General features: G+C 46.7%; 1 protein-coding gene and 1 pseudogene across 6 annotated transcripts in view; both read left to right on the top strand.

Annotated features, from left to right (window-relative positions):
* The window catches only part of Pemt (phosphatidylethanolamine N-methyltransferase), a 90364-nt gene that overhangs the window by 41072 nt on the left and 37110 nt on the right, over positions 1–12182 (top strand). The window lies entirely within an intron of this gene.
* On the top strand, positions 3092–4087 carry LOC118590144 (annotated as a pseudogene).

The following is a 12182-nucleotide window of genomic DNA, read 5'->3' as shown; positions in this document are numbered from 1 at the left end:
GTGAACCCATCCTTTGCATACCTTGTATGCAGTGTGAACCCATCCTTTGCATACCTTGCATACAGTGTGAACCCATCCTTTGCATACCTTGCATACAATGTGAACTCACTCCTCTCTCCAGTGCTCTGAGTTCCTGGGAGAGACAGACATCACTGACCTCTCCATTTCCCATCCCACATCGTGTTCCATTCGCTGAAGTAGTCTCGTCCCCTTTTTACAGTTGCCCACAGGTCCTCACTGCCAGCTTCACCTGCCTTTCTAGTTTTGAGCTCTAGTTAAAAGAACAGAATTTTCCTTCTCCCCTTTCTGTCTCTTGGGTGCTGACAGGGAGCATTCTGGCTCTCTCTGATGAGCCTGCTCCCTCCTTGTGTGACTCATAGGTGTCTACCATTGAGCCTGATGTTCCCCTTCTCCCAAATTTCAACAAAACAGTCTTTGAGCTTCCTTCTGGGTCCATTTCCAAATCTCCTATCAGTGAGCTAAGAACCTTCAAAGGAAACTCTGGTTCCTGGTAACACATTTAAATATTATGATATATAATTTTAAATCCTGTAACATTATTTACAATGAAATGTGCTATCTACTAGTAATTATCCCAATAACAAAATTAACTCATTTCAACATTGGCAAAATATACATGTATTTCATATGGATCAATGCCCAGAAATCCTAAATAAATTGTACCTTTCAAATTTGCTAGCAAAAAACAATTTAGATATTTTTCTGACCATTTAGAAAAAGCATATTTTACTTAACTAAGTAAGGTCTTAGTTTATCTCCATTTGGTAAAACTTTAAGGAAGTAGCCTTCATCTGTTTTGTATATAGAGCCAACTAGCATGGACCCTCAAAGCTATTGTTTGTAGGGATATTTTCTTCTGTAATTTCTATCATAAAAAGGAAATGTAACATTTTTTTGATAAACATACATATCCATCATTTTTATTTCATATTTATCACTTATATATTAACAGTATTCTTAATAAGAAAACCACAGCAATAATCTAACAAAAAAATTTTCTCCCTGTCTCATTTTCCAGAATATTTGAAAGTATCTAGCACTAACATTCCTTCAGCAAAGACACTCAGAATTAATATTTCAAGTGGTTAACATTTTACACATGAAGTAAAGTTTATCATTCTTTTTAGTCTAAAATTCAAATTTTCCAAATTTTTGCATCGTTGCTTTCTCTTTAAAGGAAGACAAACTGAAATAGAAAAGCAAAGGCTCCCCTAAACACCCACATTCATTTATACACATACTCATACAGGGTAGTGTGTATCTGGATTCTCTAGAGAACGGAAGTGATAGGATGAATTAATTAAATGATTTTAGCTTACGTTTAATGACAACAACTAGTAGCAGCAGCTGTCTCACACCTTAGAGGCCAAGAACCTAGTAGTTTCTGGGTTCTTGAGGCTAGATACCCTGGCAGCTGGAGGAGTCCCACAGTGGCGGTCTCACACTGGAAGTTCATGAGGCTGAGCACCTCGCCTCTTCCATTCTAGCACAGAACACCGGAAAGGTTCCTGGAGAGCTGCTGCTGGTCTGTAGTCAATGACAGAAGCCTGGAAACACTGGCTCTGATAGCAGTGAAGGAATCATCATCAGTGGCAGCAGGGTAACTCAACTCTGGAGAGAGGGAGGTCAGGTGAGCAAGTCATCCTCTATCTGATGGCCCTTTTTATCCCCACTGCTAACAGAAGGTGCTGCCCTCACTTGGTCGGATCTGCCCACATGACTGAAGCCATCAGGACAATTCCTCAGTGGAGGCTCCCTACCTAGGCATGATGGTTTGAATAGGAATGGTCCCTAAAGGCTCATATACTTGAATAACTTGGTCATTAGGGAGTGGCACTACTTGAGAGGGATTAGGAGGTGTGGCCTTGTTGGAGAGGGTGTGGCCTTGTTGGAGTGGGTGTGGCCTTGTTGGAGTGGTTTTGTTGGAGTAAGTGTGTCACTGGGTGTGGGCTTTGGGGTTTCAGAAGCCCAAGCATGCCCAATGGCTCTGTCTTTTCCTGCTGCCTGGGGATCTGAATATAGAACTCTCAGCTCCTTCTCCAGTACCATGCATGCCTGTGTGTCGCCATGCTTCCTGCCGTGCTGATAATGGACTGAACTTCTGAAACTGTAAGCCAGTTCAAGTTAAATGCTTCTGTTTATAAGAGTTGTTTTGGCTGGGCAGTGGTGGCGCATGCCTTTAATCCCAGCACTCGGGAGGAAGAGGCAGGCAGATAGATCTCTGTGAGTTCCAGGAAAGGTGCAAAGCTACACAGAGAAACTCTGTCTCGGAAAAAAAAAAAAAAGAATAAAAAGAAGAGTTGTTTTGGTCATGGTGTCTCTTCACAGCCATAGAACACTGACTAAGCTACCTGGTGACTCTAATTTGTGTGGCAAGTTGACATTAAAACCAACCATCATGGGGTTGGGGATTTAGCTCAGTGGTAGAGTGCTTGCTTAGCAAGCTCAAGGACCTGGGTTCGGTTCTCAGCTCCAAAAAACAAAAACAAAAAACAAACCCAACAAACAAACAAACAAACAAACAAACAAAAAACAAAAGAACTAACAATCACAATCTGGGACCTACTGCTTTAAGTGATCAGGTGGACACTCTGGGAGAATCAGGCCACACTCCTTCAGTCTATCATTCAGGACAAGGACTTAACAGGTGCCTCTGTGACAGAGCACTCAGGCCTCAATGGGAAAAATGAGCCAGCTCCTCTCCCTTGCAACTGCAAGATAAGTTTACAGTCTTACCTAATGCCTGTCTCTGTGGCCCTTGGCACATAGGATAAGCCAGGCTAAGTCATGTGGTATGAACTTCTCCCAGCCCTGAAAACCTGCAGGGGTCAGAAGGCCCTTTTGTCCTGGGGTCAGAAGGCTTTCCTTCAGGTCTCCCATCATGTGTTTATGGCACCTCTTTCCTAATGAGCATCCCCTCCAGGGTTCCATCTCCCAAGAAAGCACTTCTGAAGGCTGACTCCTGTTGGCTGCCTCCATGAGCTGAGAAGCAGAGGAGCAGTGGCTGGCTGAGCTGAGCTACATGCCTGGTTCTGCTCTCCATTAGCCAGCCCACCTACCAGTTGAGGAAATGGTTAAAGAAACCACCCCCAATGATGTTTTGGGGGTCAAACTCAATGCATTCAGAACTGACAAAGGCCTTGAAGTACCACCACCCTGATAAGAATCCAAATGAAGGATTAAAGTCTAAACAGGTTTATAATGCTTATGAAGTTCTCTCTGCTTCCAAAAAGGGGGTGGGGAGAGACAAAGAAAAAATATGACAAAGGAGTGATTCAGGAGGATGGAGCAGATAGTGGCTTCAGCTCCCCATGGACATCTTTAGTATGTTCTTTGGAGGAGGAAGAAGGATGCAAACAGGGAAGAGAGGTAAAAATGGTGTGCATAGGCTCTCAGTGACCTTAAAGGACTTGTGTAATGGTGCAGCAAGGAAGCTGGCTGGCTCTGGAAAAGAATGTGACTTGTGCTGGATGTGAAGGCTGAGGTAGTGAGAAAGGAACAGCAAGTAGAATGCTTCCCAGCTGCCGAGGTACTGGCGTGCACACAAGGACTCACCAGATAGGACCCGGAGTGACAGAGCGAAGTCAGACTGTGTCATGGAGAACGGATCAGTTTTGAAGACATATGTAAATGACACAGGAGAAGAAAGGAGCTCTGAGAGCAGCTTTTAGAAATTCCTATTGACAAAGCATGAAAGACAGCCAGAAGATAGCATCCATGGTGAGAGAGACCCAAAACCGGGGCTGCAGCCAGGAAGGACCATGCCTTTTTTACTCGAAGAGAAGAACTTTACATATGTGTGGACCTAGAGCTGATTGAAGCATTGTGTGGCCTCCAAAAGCCAGTATCCATTCTTGACAGGTGAACTGTTAGCATCATCTCTCCCCCAGGTCACATGGTTGAGCATGGAGATTTTTAAGTCCTAAGTGAAGACATGCCAGTACACTGTTGATCATGTGAAAAAGAATGTCACTCAGAATGGCTTTCTCTCTCCTGATAATTCTCTTTGCTGGAAAAACTCCTTTCCGAGAGGAAGGCTATAGAAGAGACTGGCGGAACCCTTTAGGAAGAGAGCAAGGACTTTGATCCAAATCAAAGCCAGTGAATAACACTCACTGCCAGCATTTTATATGCAGCACATAGGATTATCATCATAATATAGTTGCTATTTGGCTGTTGTTTTTGTTTTAATACTCAACTATAGTATCAGGATTTTAAAAGCTAGGTAAAGAATAAGTTCAAGAACTCTGACTTTACTATGTCTACACGCTGATTTCAGTGTGTGAGAAGTCCAACACCTGTAAAATGATTTTAACAGCTCCCCAGTGTCTGTTAGTTACACCGTGTCCTGACTTAGGTGTGCATGAAGAAAAGCTTAGACTGACATTCTAGGTGCATGTGTTGACTTCCTTGTGTGACTCTTCATTGTTAAGGAAGGTATGAAATTAAAATTCTGTATTTAGCTGGTAATCAGAAACACTTAAGTAGAAATGTGTCAGGCTAGTTATATGAAGTGAACTCAATGATGCCTCTGCATTGTATTGCCTCAGCTATTGCTTGAAGGTGGCATAATACAAATTACATAGAAATGAAACCTTCCTAAAGAAGTTTGTCATCATAAGCTGTTGCTTAAGTGCGTAGATTTCTAGACTGCATTCCTCCTGTGGTACCATCTCTCTCTCTCTCTCTCTCTCTCTCTCTCTCTCTCTCTCTCTCTCACACACACACACACACACACACACACACACACACACACGTTGGCCAGTCCTGGTTACATTCTTTGCCCCCTCTCTTTGAACTACAATAATCCATGAGTAGAAATTCCAAATTCAAGTAACTTAGAAATCAAAGGGAAGAGACTTGTGTGTTTGTATTAGAATCCAGGAAGATGTCTTGGATACATCTCCACTTCCTTTAAACCATTTGACTTAGGCTCCAAAGTAAGTACAATTTATGTTGGTAACACAGCAAATTATGAACAGCTTTAATTGTAGGTATAAAGTTGCATGTTCCCATGCTTAAATCTGGATACTAGAATTTAAGCAGTTATTGAAATGTATGACTGACTGTCTCCTAAAAACTGATTACAAAGCCCCCCAAATTGAGGCAGTCACTGTAATCCCAATTTTTAGTGCATAATGAGTTCCAAGAAATGCAAGTGGCCAGAGGGATTTTTTTTTAAACTTAGTTATTTTTAGGAGCTCTGTGGCAGAGATTGGTTTTGCCCCATTGATGGCATACAGAACAATCTTAAGTTTGTGAGGGACTAGTTAGCTACAACTCTCCCTAAGGGTCATGGTCACAGAGGCAGGAAAGACTTAATATTTTTTATCATTACACACAAACACCTCTTTTCTCTGTCTCAAATGAACTGTCTCCAGAACTTGGTGGCTCAGACATGGAAGCTCAAACTCCCCTTGTCACACAGCAGATGTCCAAACAGTTCAGCAGAATTACAACTTTGCTTGGAAAAAAACTTCCTAATTGGCAAGGAATGTCTTACAAATGACGATAGCCAAATAGTCCCACAAAAGAACCCCAACAGCTCAATGGAGTGCCCAAACAGACAGGAAGGCAAAGCCTGAGTCACACTGATGGGGAAGAAACCCACCACTAGCCAGACTTTCCCAAGAATTCAAAACAAAGTCCAAATCCTCATTTATCTGCCTCACTAAATAGAGGTTTAAAAAGCAGCTGATGCTGGCTAAAGTGGGAGATTAAAAAAAAAAAAATACCCTGGAGTAAAGAGATTATGGCAGCTGCTGGAGACATTCTGTCTTTGCACACACCAAGGGGCAGCTTGTTGCAGGTGGCAGACACCCCAAAATGCACTTATCTCCCATCTAGGTTGCCAAAATTAAGGGTCAGAGCCTGGGTCCCGAGAGCCCCAATAAACCAGGTCCATCTGCCTGTTCTTAATAAGCCAACTTAACAAATGAGTAATAGTAAAAAGTACAAAAAGAAGAATTATTTAATGTGACCACAGTGGGAGGGACAGACTGGGCCAGTGGCCCTTTCCTGACCAGTCCATTTTCAGGGTCCTCATGTGAGGGTAAGGTTAAGGTAGAGGGCCAGAGGAAAACAGTTAAGTCATCCTGGGCATGGTGTAGTCCTGGTCATCATTGCCTTTGTTCCAGCCTCTCCTGTAAGGTGGCTCAAAAATTATGAGCACGTGAGATCACTTTTCCAGAGACAAGCTCTGTCTGCTGATGGCACAAGGCTGGAAAATCAACCCCCGCCCCAGCCCTCTGACATCTTCTGTTCACAGTCTGGTAGCCGAAAGGAGGGACGCAAGTGTCTTCATGCCTGCCAGGCTATAGGCTGCAAAGTGGTCTCATTCTAAACAGGTTACAGAGGTTTAGGGAGATGTGTCCAAAGGCCCGTGTGTTGTAGGCTTGGCCCCCACCCAGCCTGTGTCACTGTTGAGTGTGGTGGGGCATTTAAAGGGTATGGCCCAGCAGGAGAACATCAGGTCTTTAAGTGGGACTCTACCCCCCCTCCCCCCATTTCCCAATAATGTGGTGAGAGGCTTTGTTCTGCCTGTCATGATGTGCCGTAGACCGGAAGCAGCAGGCCTGGCTGATGATGGAGGGGAACTGGGAGGTGAGACTGTTGGTGGATAGAAACCTCAGAAGCTGTGAGGTGAGACAAAGCTTGCTCACCGCTCACCGCAATCAGGCATTGCTGGTGTTTGTGACAGTGGTGGGGAGCTCCCTAACACAGCCAGGGGACACGTGGTGGCTGTCGCTATGGAAACTGGAGATACTGGGGAGCTCTGTGGAATAGGAAACGCCTTCTCTCAGGGCTTGTGGACCTGGAGTCCATCTGGCCATGCTCAGGAGGAAGGAAGCCCTGGAACTGATCCTCCCAAAGCACAGCTGTGGACCACTGGGTGGGAGCTCTGCAGATTGTTGTTAGCCCAGAGGGTGGTGGCTCAGATGCCTGTTTCTGCACCAGTTTTGTGTGTGGAGGATGGTCTGAGGTAGCATATCCTGTGGGAAAATGTTCTTGGGCCTCCAAGGAAGTAAGGAAGTAGGGGAATAGCTAGCTCTGTTTGGCCTGAGCTGGCTCAGATGTGAAATGTCAGCTATTAACTGCACTCTACCCTCCTCTCAGGCGGCCACACTGCGATCTCTTCAGCTAGTCTGGCAGGGTAGTTGCAGTCGAAGGAGGCCATAGGATTTAGAGGTGTGGACAGAAGCTGCTCTTTCCCATGGCCCAGCTCTATGGCTTTGGCAAGTTACTTAGTGCCTTTGTCTCCTCTTGTATAAATGTTCATATTTGGCAGAGGATTCTATGAGACACCCGTCTGTATCCATTAGGGGCATTTACAGACTCATCCAAGCTGTCTGCTCCCTGTTGTGTCCCCACATGCTGGTAACAAGGCTCTGTTGTGAGGTGCCTCAAGATAGGAGCTCCATCTTGAAATTCCCCTCACCTCCAGTGACAAAGCTTCAGGTTGTCACTAGTAACTGCAAGTCACAAACTACTTAATGGCCAAGCTCAGACGTTCTGTTTGAGGTCAGAAAAGTCATGAACCGGGTTTGCCCTTTGCTGAACACAGCCAATGTCTCTTGCTTCCCTGAAGGTTCTTGCCTCTGTATGCTGAGCAGGAACTTGGTTCTTTCAGCGACCCTGAGAAGGCACTATATTCAGTTCTACCCCTTTGGCAGTCCACCCATAGTAAGATATCTGACCATGGTGAAGAGGCAGGTTCTTTCTGTACTGATATCGTTAGAGCTTTGCATACGGTATGACAATGTGTTCACACAGCCTCTGTGGACAGAAAGCTGAAGAGCCTAGCACAGCCTAGGGTGACGGGCTTGAGGGAAGAACTCCCGGCCATGGAAATGGTTATGAGAGTCAATGTGTGAGGGTCCATAGAGCATAGTAGAATGACTCAGCTCTTCCCACAATCCCTGGGGGCTGAACAAAATGCAAGTTCTGAGGCCACACTCCAGCGGAGCCTGAGAGTCTGCATTCTAACAGGTCCTGTGGTGATGCTGACCTGGGAATCATGCTGGGTTTAACAGGTTTTGAGAAGAGAAGCAGGGCAGCCACTAAGGAAAGCAACCGCAAAGAGTGGAGCTGTGTCCCAAGGCTCTCTCAGTGTCAATATGTTCCAGCCTGGGTGGTCTGTGGGGATGACGTCCAGGGATGGCCTCCAGCTTATTCCCTCCCCCATAGTTGCTGCAGGCACGGCAGCCTCTTTGCATCTCAGTGAGATGATGCACATGCTCTAACTGCTTCCACTTGCCAGAGCCCACTGAGGACCAGACAGACCTGTTTATGTGGGGAAGCCCCAGGGCCCTGAGAGGTATTTGAAAGGCCAGAATTATGGCTGCTGTCTTCCTGCAAGGTCCAAACCATTCTCTTTTTTTGTGTGAAAGATGATCCTGTCCAAGCACAGGAAGCCCTGCTCTGTAGCTGTTTGTGTCCTTGCTGCGGTTCAGCTTTCTCAGATGGCTCTCCTTAGAAGGCTGAGGCCTTTCTGGCTCCTGGTGCTTAGGGCAGACAGTGTGGGCCAGATGGGTGGAGAGAGGTGACAGTGGGTGAGACCTGGGGTAATTCTGGGAAACTGTGCTGGGCCAAGGGTGCCTCAGCTTACCTGAGCTGGCCCTCTTTACCCCAGGCCAGCGTCCCTCTGGCTGTGACACAGGAGCCCACAGAGCTGCCCGCCCGCCCGCCCGTTTCTAGATGAACTGCAGGAGCTCCACTCACTCATATGCTTTCACCTTAATAACAGGATTAGCTGTGCCCTTCTGGCCAAGTGTTGACTTTCAGGGAGCTTCACTGGTCCTGGAAGGACCTTCTAAAAGGCAGCACCTAACAGGTAGTGCTTAGAGCTAGCCCAGGAGGCCATAGAATCAGGCCCAGCAGCTCAGTCCTCTGGGGAAACCTTTATATGTGTCAGAGACTCTGGATCCTCTGCACAGAACTGGACCAAACATCTTCAGGCACCTGAGTAATAGCCCTTTGTCCAGAACTGTGCATTCCTTGTCAAGTTCTTTATTCTCTGAAGGTCAGAATCCTTCCGTGGAAAATAGTCATCCCGCTATTTACCCCTCCAGGCCCCTGGTTGCCACTCAACATCCCTAGTTTCAGAAGGTTCTTGTGATCAGTGAATGGCTTCCATGGCTCGTGGGATACAGGGCCGGGGACCAGGCCCCCTGGGGATGAAAGCCCACAGTGCCCGAGTCTTCTTAAGCTGCAGCTGCCACTGTTGACCCCAGCACCTCTGGGAGCCTTCCCTCCTGGGAGCCAGACCTTGCCCATCCTGCTAGTGGAGACCAGTGAGCCTCAGTTGCTACCGACCCTGTCCCTAGAGAAGTTTTCCTGCTCTCTCAAATGACTAGTGAGAAGCCTGGGTCATGGAGATGTCATCCATGCAGAAGAAGCGTTATGAGAAGAACCTAGATTAGATTTGGGTCCTCAGATGACTTGACGTATCTTGGAGAAGCCACTGTACCGGAAGATGTACCAGGAGCTCTTTCCTGTGGGGTTCTTGGAGGTATCATCTAGCCTGGTGCCTGGCACCTGCTCACCATAGAGCTCCATATTGCTGCAGGTCTGTACATAGTGCTGTTGACATCCTGACCTATTCTGGGTAGGAATGGCCATTCAGCTACTCCCGTAACCCCAGACAGAACCCTTCAGCTGGACTTATCTCTAACTCAGCAAGCCTTGAACTTTCAGTAGGTGCTATGCATGGAATAGAGGAGCCACAGTTCACAAAGGGGAAGAAAGTCCCCCCCCCCAGCCCCCAGCAGTGAGTTCACTTCCTGTTCCTTGTGTTTTTATAGTCAGTGGATATTTATGAAATAAATACCTGCTGTATGCTTTGAGGAACTCAGAAGTGAGTGCTTGGAAATTCCCATTTGCTTGGTGTGAATGCATGCTAAGTGCCCTTGATAGTGGGAGGAAGTGTCTCTCCAAGCAGTCTTACTGTCCCTTCTGGCTCCTGAGCCTGCCTGGAGGAAGGGCTGTGTTGGGGAAGGGGTGCTGCTAGTTCTGGACAGGCACACTGTAGGGATGGTGGGAAACAGACACCATATCTTTGTCCAGTACCTAAGTAAATGTTTGGTTCCCTGGCAGTGGCCCTAGCCCCTGCTTTACCTGGGCACCTCCTATGAAAGGGCCACACTGTGCTCACACAGCTCTGCCTCCAGCCACTGGTTCTGGGGGTCTGGTCAGCTGAGGCCCGGCCAGTGTTTCCTGACACCTTCCTGATTAATGGTTCCTCCCAGGCCTCAGCTCCTCTGGTCCTTCTGTGACAGGTCCATAGTTGGTGCACCACCTGCCCTTCTCCTTCATACCACAAGCTCACCTAGTTGGTGTCTGAGCCTGTATGCTATCCCAGAGCTTCAGGGCAGGTCCTGGCGAACTGTCTACTTAGAATGCTTGGGCAGTGTTGTCTCCATGCAGCCTCTGGCCTGGAGGAAGCATCTGCTGCTTTCCTTTGAGTCTCTCAAGGTGAGGAGCATGGAATGTCCTGACTGCCAGGTCAGGGATCACTTCCTGTCTCGCTATCTGGGACCTTCTTTCCTATCCTGCTAGGCAGGGGTGGACAGTAGTGAGTAAGTGGGGCATAGGGACCCTGGCAGAGAGGAGGGCACAGAGTCCTGCATGATATTTCCTTGACCCAGAGGAAGGACCTCGTCTCCCCTACTCAGCAATCGTGTTAACAGCCAGACTCTATGGTTGCACTCAGATGAAACTCCATAGCCTCACAACTCTACATGTGCAGATGTCTGCTGCAACTGTGTTTAGCATAACCGCATTCTACATTTAACCCAAGTAGCCAGCCTCCAGGTCAGCCAACCCGGTCTGTCTGTACTGTGGAATCCTTTGCATATATTCAGGGATCAAGTCACAAATCTACCCACACATCACAGGGACTCCTTGTAATGCAAGGAGCCACAGGCCACATGACTGCTTTTCTGGGGAACACGAAGCAAAAAAGGGGTGCACAGACCAGGGACAGGTGGAGCAGACCTGGTTATTCCAGGGATTTTTCAAGGGGTGGACAAGTTTGTTCCCTGTCTTGGCAATGTGTATATGACTACATTTCTTTGTCGGAATTTGTAGACTCTGTGTATACATTTGCTGGGCATGGTGGCACATTCCTGTAGTTATAGCACTTGGAAGGTTGAAGTAGAAGGATCAAGAATTAGAGACCAGACATAATCTCAAAAAACTGAATTTTGTCTCTATCTGACCTTCAGTTTAAAAACAAAACAAAACATCCTCCTGGAAAATCTGCCTATCTTTCTTCATAAAAAAAACAAACTAAGCCTGCAATAAAAACAAAGCCAGCCTGTAAGCTGGTTGGCTTGATGGTGATGAATGTGTTGCTGCCCACCCACTTTGACTCCTGTGACAGGCTGCTTGGGGCCAGGGCCTGACTGCTATCAGGACAACCACTCCATCGTTCACCAGATACTTGCAAGTTTCCTTCCCAAGGCAGGCTGAAGTCCATGTCAATATTGACTGTAGAGGCCACCGGGTTTCACCATATTTGGTTAACAGCCGAAGAGTCATCTCTAGGTTATTTTCCAGTGGCTTTACACAGGTGAGCTGTGTTTTATTTAGAATAAAGAGAACAATCTAAAAGAGCTCTTCTGAATTCAAGATCATTGTGCTAGGAAAGCCACAGGTGTAGATGAATCTTGGTGCAAACCTTTCGGCCTCTCCTTTCCTTTTCAGTGGATTTAGCATGATTTTTTTTAAAAAAGAATATGTGCTTAAGAGCTGGAAAGTGATTTCAGTCCATAAAGTACTCACCACACAATCATAAGGAACTAGTGAGTTAGATCCCCAGTTCCCCTGTGAGAAGTTAGGAATGGTAGAGCACACTCGTAATCCTAGCTCTAGGGAGGTGGACACAGGCTCACTGGCCACTAGGGCTCACTGGTCACCCAGCCTACACTAACCAGTGAGCTCTAGGCCAGTTCTCCAAAGACAAAGGTGGACATCTTCTGAGGCTCTCTAGATGTATATGTGCATATACACCCCCCCCCACACACCACATATATATATACACACACAGTATGTTGACTGATGTCAGTAGCCCATGGCCTCCATGGTACATAGTCCTTGTTCTGACCTAAGATTCTTGGGGAGCTGCCTTTGGAGGAGCCCAGAAACACTGATGCAATGGT

Source organism: Onychomys torridus, chromosome 8, assembly GCF_903995425.1.
Source record: "Onychomys torridus chromosome 8, mOncTor1.1, whole genome shotgun sequence".
In the NCBI taxonomy this organism is placed as follows: domain Eukaryota; kingdom Metazoa; phylum Chordata; class Mammalia; order Rodentia; family Cricetidae; genus Onychomys; species Onychomys torridus.
The sequence above is the reverse complement of the archived record's forward strand: the minus strand, read 5'-3'. Positions and strand labels throughout refer to the sequence as shown.